Source organism: Leopardus geoffroyi, chromosome A1 (genome assembly GCF_018350155.1).
Source record: "Leopardus geoffroyi isolate Oge1 chromosome A1, O.geoffroyi_Oge1_pat1.0, whole genome shotgun sequence".
In the NCBI taxonomy this organism is placed as follows: Eukaryota; Metazoa; Chordata; class Mammalia; order Carnivora; family Felidae; genus Leopardus; species Leopardus geoffroyi.
In genome coordinates, this window is record NC_059326.1 from 83,392,466 (window position 1) to 83,401,326 (window position 8,861).

The 8,861-nt window shown below is 35.4% G+C and overlaps 1 pseudogene; it reads right to left on the reverse strand.

Annotated features, from left to right (window-relative positions):
- Positions 1-2,035: 2,035 nt before the first annotated feature.
- On the reverse strand, positions 2,036-7,629 carry LOC123611025 (annotated as a pseudogene).
- Positions 7,630-8,861: the final 1,232 nt, after the last annotated feature.

Genomic DNA, 8,861 nt, shown 5'->3' on the forward strand with positions numbered 1-8,861 from the left:
TTCTGCTTAACTTAGACTGAATTTATTTTTGTTAAGAAATAAATTCCCTTCAGTTTAGAACCTTAGGTAATCACATTTTAAATCCAACTTATTTCAATTGTAAACTTTTCTAGTAAAGACTAAATGCTTAATGATAATTTGGCCACTGAAGCAGCGACTGTCTTCCTTTTATTCCAAATTTGAAAATTCAGTTACGTGATATGTGGTAAATCTTTCATCTTAAGCAAATGCTTCCTTTTAAAAAATATTACTATATTATTGTAGTTTCTTGTGATGAGAATATTTTCCACTGTATATTTGAAGAAAAGTCATACTTTTGTCATTCCCAAATCAAGTTTTTAATCAAGTTCTTAATAGTCTATAAATCTCTAAAAGCTCACTTAGATTAAATATAAAAATATACAAACTTATATGATACCTTCTGAAGTGCAGATCCTTTATTTTGGAAAAAAATAACTATTTCCATTAAAATGCATCAGTCATCTATTACTATCATGCTTAGGGTAATACTTCTTATATGTTTATTCTGGCCTCCTTATTTACATCTGATTTCAGAAAATAAAGATTATAACTGAATTATCCCATAAACAAACACTGATGACCATTCATTGATAGCATTCAGGAGTAGAGTTAAGCTGGATATAATGGTAGGACTTTTGTAGTCTAGTGACTAAACAGATATATCTATTTAAAAATGTGGTAGAGAAAGGCTAACTAAAATCAATCCCTCAATCCTGGTTCAGTAGAATTATGACAATGCTAAATGTATAATGAAATGTCCATAACAGAAATTATCGTATAAAACAGTAATAATGGCTTGGCTTTTGGGAATGTAAAATTTGAGTGTTTTGAGGAATGATTTGCAATTGGCTCAGATTGATTACTCATCACTTAATAGTGTGTAATTCCCATCAATATTTTTATAAAATGGCTCTGATTCTTTAATTTGCCTCTCTCCAGTCATAATTATTTTTCCTGGGATAGACCTGTAATAAAATTGTTTTCTTTTGATTCATCTAGATGCTTTCAGGCTCCCTCTCATAAAAGATATAAAATTTCCTCTCTAACGGTGTGAAGGCTTCTAATTCTATGCAGATTTTTATGCCTAGTCTCTACATCTATCACTTTCCCTGAAAATAGGTAAACAGAAAAACCAGTATTCACTATTTTAGAGTATATATATATAATCAGTAAAATCTTGGTTTGTGAGTATAATGTGTTCTGGAAACATGCTTATAATCCAAAGCACTTGTATATCACAGCGAATTTCAGGAACCATTGCCTCAGTTGTGATCGTGCAACATTCAGAGTCATGTACTACTTGTATTGCAAGACATTGCTCATTTATCAAGTTAAAGTTTATTTGAAATCTTTGCTTCTCTTTGTTTATTCAAATATACATTTATTTAAAAGCATTTATTTAAATAAACACAGAAAAGGTATTGCATTTATTGTACTTTTGTCCTTTGTCTTGTTTTCCCATTTTGGGGATATATCTAAGCATTAAAACTATTATACTGAATAATTCCATTAAATTTGACTGTTTCCAGTATCATTTCCACATATCAGTAAAGCCTTATTGGGGGTTCTTGGATGGTGCAGTAGGTTAAGCATCCGACTTCAGCCCAGTCATGATCTCAAGGTTTATGGGTTTAAGCCCCACATTGGTCTCTGTGCTGACAGCTCAGAGACTGGAGCCTGCTTCAGATTCTGTGTCTCCCTCTCCATGCCCCTCCCCCACTCACACTCTGAGGGTCTCTTAAAAATAAATAAAACATTTAAAAACATTAGAAAAAAAAAACCTTATTGCCCACAAATTAGGATAAAATATATGGCCTTTATCTTTATTTAAAAAATTACCACAAAGAAAACAAAAAGAGTGATCAGTAATATACAATTGTTTTGTCAAATCTCAATTATTTTAATCTTCTAGGTTATTTTAGTCCTTGTCTTCAATCCTGAAATAATATTGCCCTTAAGGTGTAAAAAAGGTGAAATTGGTCTTCTTATGAGACTGCAGGACTGAGAGTTTCCTCTACATTTTTACAGAACAGATCCTCTCAATTACTCTTCCCATGGTCCCTATCACCTCTTTTTTTTTTTTTCAAGGCTGTATTTTGAGCATTTGGGTTGAACATTTGGGTAAGCATGGTGTAGAAGACAACAAGAACCTTGTTGTCTCTTGGAGATTGGAGAGATCTTGGGTATAGATAAGTGTAAACAAAGGGTGCATAATAGAAAGTCACCACAACGAAGTGGGTGCGGTGTGTCAAATAGGCCTTCTTCCTCCCTTCTGCTGAGTGCATGCTGTAGATGTCAAGGAGAATGTGGCCATAGGAACATGTAATGCCAATTAAAGGAAACGCAATCAATAGTGTGGTGCTTCCAAACACTGTATTCTCAGGCTGAGATGCCCATGCAGGCCAGTACCATTGGCCGGGCCCATGCAGGCCAATATGTCCAGTAGATCAAAGAAGAAATGGTTGCCAGTTCTGGATTGACAGTAAGGTAAATGGAGGGCATCTACAGTGTGGACACAACAGTTGATTGAGCCCATTATCCAGGATCCCATTATCATCAACACACAGACTCTTTTACTCATATGAACGGGATAGTGGAGAAGAAAGCAAATAGCCACCTAGCTACCATATGCCATAGTGGTCAATAGTAATCCTTTTGCACCTACTAAAGTCAAGATAAAGAAGCTCTGAACCCCTCACCCAATGAAAGAAATAGACTTGTTTTGAAAGAGATAATTGGACACCATCCTGGGGACAATGGTGGAGATGTAGTTCAGGTCCACGAGGGAGAACTAAGTACAAAATGCATGCATGCATGGAGATAGGTGTCCAGGAGGATGAGGATGATCATGGACAGGTTGTCAAAAAGAGAAAATAAGAGAATGAGAAAAATTAGAATGAATAACTGTTCAATTCTTCCTATATTACTATAATTTATCTCAAGAAGATTTTAAGATCTCTTGTTTAGGTGATAGTGAGAATTATCAAATAAACTAACACCATGTTTTATAGTACCATTATGTATTATATATGTAACCAATAAATTCTAATGATGGAACAATGCATGTCCCCAAACATAAAACATAACTATGTTGAATGGGGAGAGAGGGAAAGAGGAAAAAGTCGGTAATGTAGTGAGGGGCAACATTCCATCCACAGTGGCCTAAGGTACAAATTATGGTCTCATATTTGGATTTATAAGTCAACCATTAGAAGATAAGCATATTGTTTACAATATCAAGAAAGTACTGAGAAAAAATATGAAATAATTTGAAGTATTTTCCTTATGGGTCTGGAGGTGTGGGTTATGGGAATACCAGTTTACCCTGTAGTTGGTTGATGCCCTGTCAATGCATTATTTGAATAAAATATGGAAGTTATATAAAAGGTCTTTCCATTAATAAATTGCATGTACTCAAATTACTGGATATGTCAATGCCCAAATCCACTGTGAAAAAACCTACAGCATTTCCCTGGGTCTATTAGGAGCAATTAATTTTAAATTGTTGTGCAAAAACTGTCAACATTCAGAGGAAAAATTGAGAGTGCTAGTTTTGTTTATAAGTTGTCATTTGGATGAGCATAAAACCAGCATATTAGACTAGTATCATAAAGTAATTTATATTATTAGTTTCAATTATTGACAAGATTAAAAATGTAATATTTGTAATTACCAAGGAAATTAAAATTGCTAGTACTTATATCATTTTGATTATTTTTTAATTTGTTTATTTAAATTCATGTTAATTGATATACAGTGTAGTATTGGTTTCAGGAGTTGAATGTAGTGATTCATAATTTTCATATAACACCCAGTGCTCATCCCAAAAAGTGTCCTCCCTAATGCCCATCACCCATTTAGCATATATACCACCGACCTCCCCTCCAGCAACTCTCAGTTTGTTCTCTGTATTTAAGAGTTTTTTATGGTTTGTCTCCCTATTTGTTTTTATCGTATTTCTCCTTCCCTTCCCCTATGTTCATCTGTTTTGTTTCTTAAATCCCACCTATGTGTGAAATCATAGGATATTATGTCTTTCTCTGACTGACTTACTTTGCTTACCATATTACACTCTAGTTCCATCCACATTGTTACAAATGGCAAGATTTCATTCTTTTTGATCACCAAGTAGTACTCCATTGTATGTATATACCACTATACTTTATCCATTCATCAGTTACTGGATGGCTCTTTCCAGTGGGCTCTTTCCATTTGGGCTCTTTCGACAATATACCTATTGTTGATAGTGATGCTATAAACAATGGGGTGAGTGTGCCCCTTCGAATCAGCATTTCTGTATCCCTTGGATAAATACCTAGTAGTGAAATTCCTGAGTCATAGGGTAGTTCTATTTTTAATTTTTTGAGGAACCTCCATACTGTTTACCAGAGTGGATGAACCAGTTGACATTCCCAATAACAGTGCAAAGGGTTCCTCTTTCTCCACCTCCTTGCCAACATCTGTTGTTTCCTGAGTTGTTAATTTTAGCTGTTATGACAGGTATGATGTGGTATATCATTGTAGTTTTGATTTCTATTTTCTTGAATTTGAGCTGATGTTGAATATCTTCTCATGTGTTTGTTAGTCATCTGGATGTCTTCTTTGGAAAAGTGTTTATTCAAGTCTTCTGCCTATTTCTTCACTGGATTATTTGTTTTTTGGGTATTGAGTTTGATAAGTTATTGATAGATTTTGGATACTAATCCTTTATCTGATATGTCGTTTGCAAATATCCTCTGTCATTCCATTGGTTACCTTAATTTTATTGATCGTTTTATTCACTTTGCATAAGCCTTTTTATCTTAATGATGTCACAATATTTCATTTTGCTTTTACTTCCCTTGCCTACAGAAATGTGGCTAGTAAGAGGTTGCAGCAGCCAAGGTCAAAGAAGTTTCTATCTGCTTTATCTTCTAGAATTTTGATGGCTTCCTATCTCACGTTTAGATCTTTCATCCATTTTGAATTTCTTTTTGTGTATGGTGTAAGAGAGTGGTCCAGTTTCTTTCTTCTATCTGTCGCTGTCCAGTTTATTCGTGTATGGAAATGCAACCAATTTCTGTATTTAATTTTATACCCTGTGACTTTGCTGAAATCAAAATCAGTTATAGCAGTTTTTTTTTTTTTTTTGGTGGAGTGTTTCAAATTTTCCATGTAGATTACCATGCCATCTGTGAAGATCTAATGTTTTATCTCTTCTTTGCTAATTTGTGTACATTTTATTTCTTTTTGTTGTCTGATTGCAAAGGCTAGAACTTCCAGGACTATGTTGAACAACAGTGGTGTGAGTGGACATCCCTTGTGCTCCTGACATTACAGAGAAAGCTCTCAATTTTTCCCCATTGAAGATGATATTAGCTGTGGGCCTTTATTCTATGGCTTTTATGATGCTGAGGTATGTTTCTCCAATCCCAAATGTCTTAAGGTTTTTTATCAAGAAATAGTGCTGTATTTTGTCAAATGCCTTGTATGCACCTGTTGTAAGGATCATATGGTTCTTGTCCTTTCTTTTATTATTGATTGATTGATTGATTGATTTTCTATTATTGAACCAGCCCTGCAGCCTAGGAATAAATCCCACTTGATCATGGTGAATAATTCTTTGGATGTACTGTTGAATTTGATTTTCTAGTATTTGTTAGGAATTTGTGAATCCAGGGACATCAGGAATATCTGTCTGGTGTCTTTATTGGGTTTTGGAATCAAGATAAGTCCCTCTTCATAGAATGATTTTGGAAGTTTTCCTTCTCTGTCTATTTTTTGGAACAGTTTGAAAATAATAGACATGAACTCTTCTTTAATGTCTGGTAGAATTCTCCCAGAAAGCCATCTGGTCCAGGACTCTAGTTTGGAGATTTATTATTACTGATTAAATTTCTTTCCTGGTTATGGGACTGTTCCAATTTTCTACTTCTTCCTGTTTCAATTTTGGTTTTGTGTGAGCTTCTAGGAATTTGTCCATTTTTTCCAGGTTGCCCAGTGGGTTGGCATATAATTTTTCATAATATAATTTCTCTTATAATTGTTTGTATTTCTGTGGTGTTTATCTCTCCTCTTTCATTTGTGATTTTATTTATTTGGGCCCTCTCTCTTTTCTTTTTGAGATGTCTGGCTAGGGGTTTATCAACCTTTGTATTCTTTCAAAAACCCATGTTTTGTTTCATTGATCCTACTTTTTTTTTGTATATATATATATATACATAATTTTGTATATATATATATATATATATATATATATATATATAATTTATTTCATGTCTAATCTTTATTGTTTCATTTTTGCTGGCTTTGTGCTTTATTGTCTGCTCCTTTTCTAGCTCCTTTAGGTGTAAGTTTAGGTTTTGTTTCAGACCTTTCTGCCTTCTTGAGATAGGCCTGAATTGAGTTGCAATGTAATTTCTTCTCAGGACTGTTTTTGCTGCATCCCAAAGGTTTTGGACCGTCGTGTTTTCATCTACATTTGCTTCTTTGTATTTTATCTTTATTTCTTATTTACTTTGTTGGTTAAACCATTAATTCTTTAGTAGGATGTTCTTTAACCTCACTGTATTTGAGCCCTTTCCATTTTTTTTCCTGGCTGATTTCTAGTTTCATAAATTTGTAATCTGAAATTTTTCATGGTATGATCTCTATTTTCATATATTGAGGGCTAATTTCTGACCTAGTATGAAATCTATTCTGGAGAATGTTCTATTTTCCCTTTAAAGGAATGTTTATTCTGCTTCTTTGGGATGAAATGTTCTAAAAAATAAGTTAAGTCCTTCAGGTACAGTGTGTTATTCAAAGCCATTTTTTCCATTGTTTCTTTGTTGATTTTCTGCTTAGATGATCTGTCCATTGTTGTATGTGGGGCATTAATATTTTGTACTCCTATGCCCATGAATTTCTTTATGCTTGTGATTGGTTGATTTGTATATTTAAGTTCTCCAAGTTGAGGCATAAATATTTACAGTTGTTAGATCTTTTTGATAAATAGACTACTTAATTATGATATAATGCCCCTCGTTATCTCGTTACAGTCTTTGTTTTATTTTTTTTAAGTTCATTTATTTTAAGAGAAACAAAAACAGTGAGAGTGGGGGAGGGACATAAAGAGAGAGAAAGTTAGAATCACAAGCAGGCTGCACACTGCCAGTGCAAGAAGCCACAAACCATGACCTAAGCCAAAATCAAGAGTTGGACACCTAACCAAACGAGCCACCCAGGTGGCTCTACAGTATTTGTTTTAAAATATACTTTGTCTGATATAAGTATAGATGCCCCAGCTTCCTTTTGATGCTCACTATCATGACAGATGTTTCTCCATCCCCTCACTTTCAATCTGCAGATGTCTGTAAGCCTAAATTGAGTCTCTTATAGGTATCGTGCAGATGGATCTTTTCCATTCTGACACCCTATGTCTTTGGATTGGAGCATTTAGACCATTTACATTCAGAGTGATTACTGAAAGGTATGAATTTAGTGCCACTGTGTTACCTGTAGAGTTGGTGGTTTTGGTGATATTCTCTGCTTCTTAGTAATCTTTGTTGCTTTGGGTTTTTGTTTTTGTTTTTTCCCCCACTGGAGGGTCCCCATTAAAATGTCTTGCAAAGCTGGTTTAGTGGTCATTAACTCCTTTAGATTTTGTTTTTCTGGGAAAGACTTTGTTTCTCCTATTCTGAATGACAACCTTGCTGGATAAGGAATTCTTAGTTGCACATTGCTGCACATTAGCTGCACATTAGCTGTTCAGCACATTGAATATGTCCTGCTACTCTTTTCTGACCTGACAAGTTTCAGAACTTGTCTACCCTCACCCTTATATGTGTAACCTTGCAGGTTAAGGACATTTTGCCCCCAGATGCTTTCAGAATTCTCTCTTTATTTTTGTATTTTGAAAATTTCCTTATGACATGTCACTATGCACTCTGGGGCCAGCCTCCCAGGAGTACACACCACAGCTCTGATATAGAGAAAGTTGCAGAGTTCCAAAATCTCAGCGTTCAAGCTCCAAACAGCATTTGAAAAAACAAAACAAAACTGGAACACCCAGTACTCCTCACTCCCCAGTCCATGGTCCAGAAAGGATTTCCTCTTGTGCTAACTGAATGCAACATAATTGCAACCCCTCTGTTTTTCTCCCTCTTTTGTCTCTCTACAGAAAGGGTTGCTTCCTCTCTGCAGTGCTACCATTTTTTCTTTCCTGGAATTCACATCTACACATCTTGCACTGCCAAGCTGTTTCCCCCTGTCATAGACTCTAAGTCTAGAGTTCTTTCTTGTCTAGCAAGAGAGCGGGATGCAGGATTAAAATGCAAGAGATGACTAATGTCTGGGAAAAGACAAGAACGCCAAATAAGGGTCTTTGCCCCATTTTTATTAGGAGCAGAACTCTTACAAACATGGTGATGGACTTGTACAAAGACACAATGAATCTGTGAACATTAACTCATGGACATGAGGGAAAGGGGATCTTGAAGATATTCAGGGTTAGGGTTTTGGGTTAATACAAAACAAAATCCTGATGCCATGCAACTGGGCAGAAGGTTGTTTACAGGGGACATGAGGCACCACCTCTGTTTATCTTAGCTAGCCTAAGGAATAAGACAGATAGGACACTTGACCTCAGGGTTAACAAGGCACCTTTGTTGTGTTAATCATCTTCTCTCTGGGCAGCTTCACCAGCAGTGCAGTGCAGCGGTCTATAGCTCAGGCTACCTGTTTACCTAACTTGGTCCTCCCTTCCTGTGAAAGTAGCTTTCTGCTATAGTACTAAATGGTGGGGGGCACTTCCTCCCTGAATTCCTAATCTTGTTTATTTCATATACCTATATTCTATATTGGGGCTTCTGCCCTCCCTT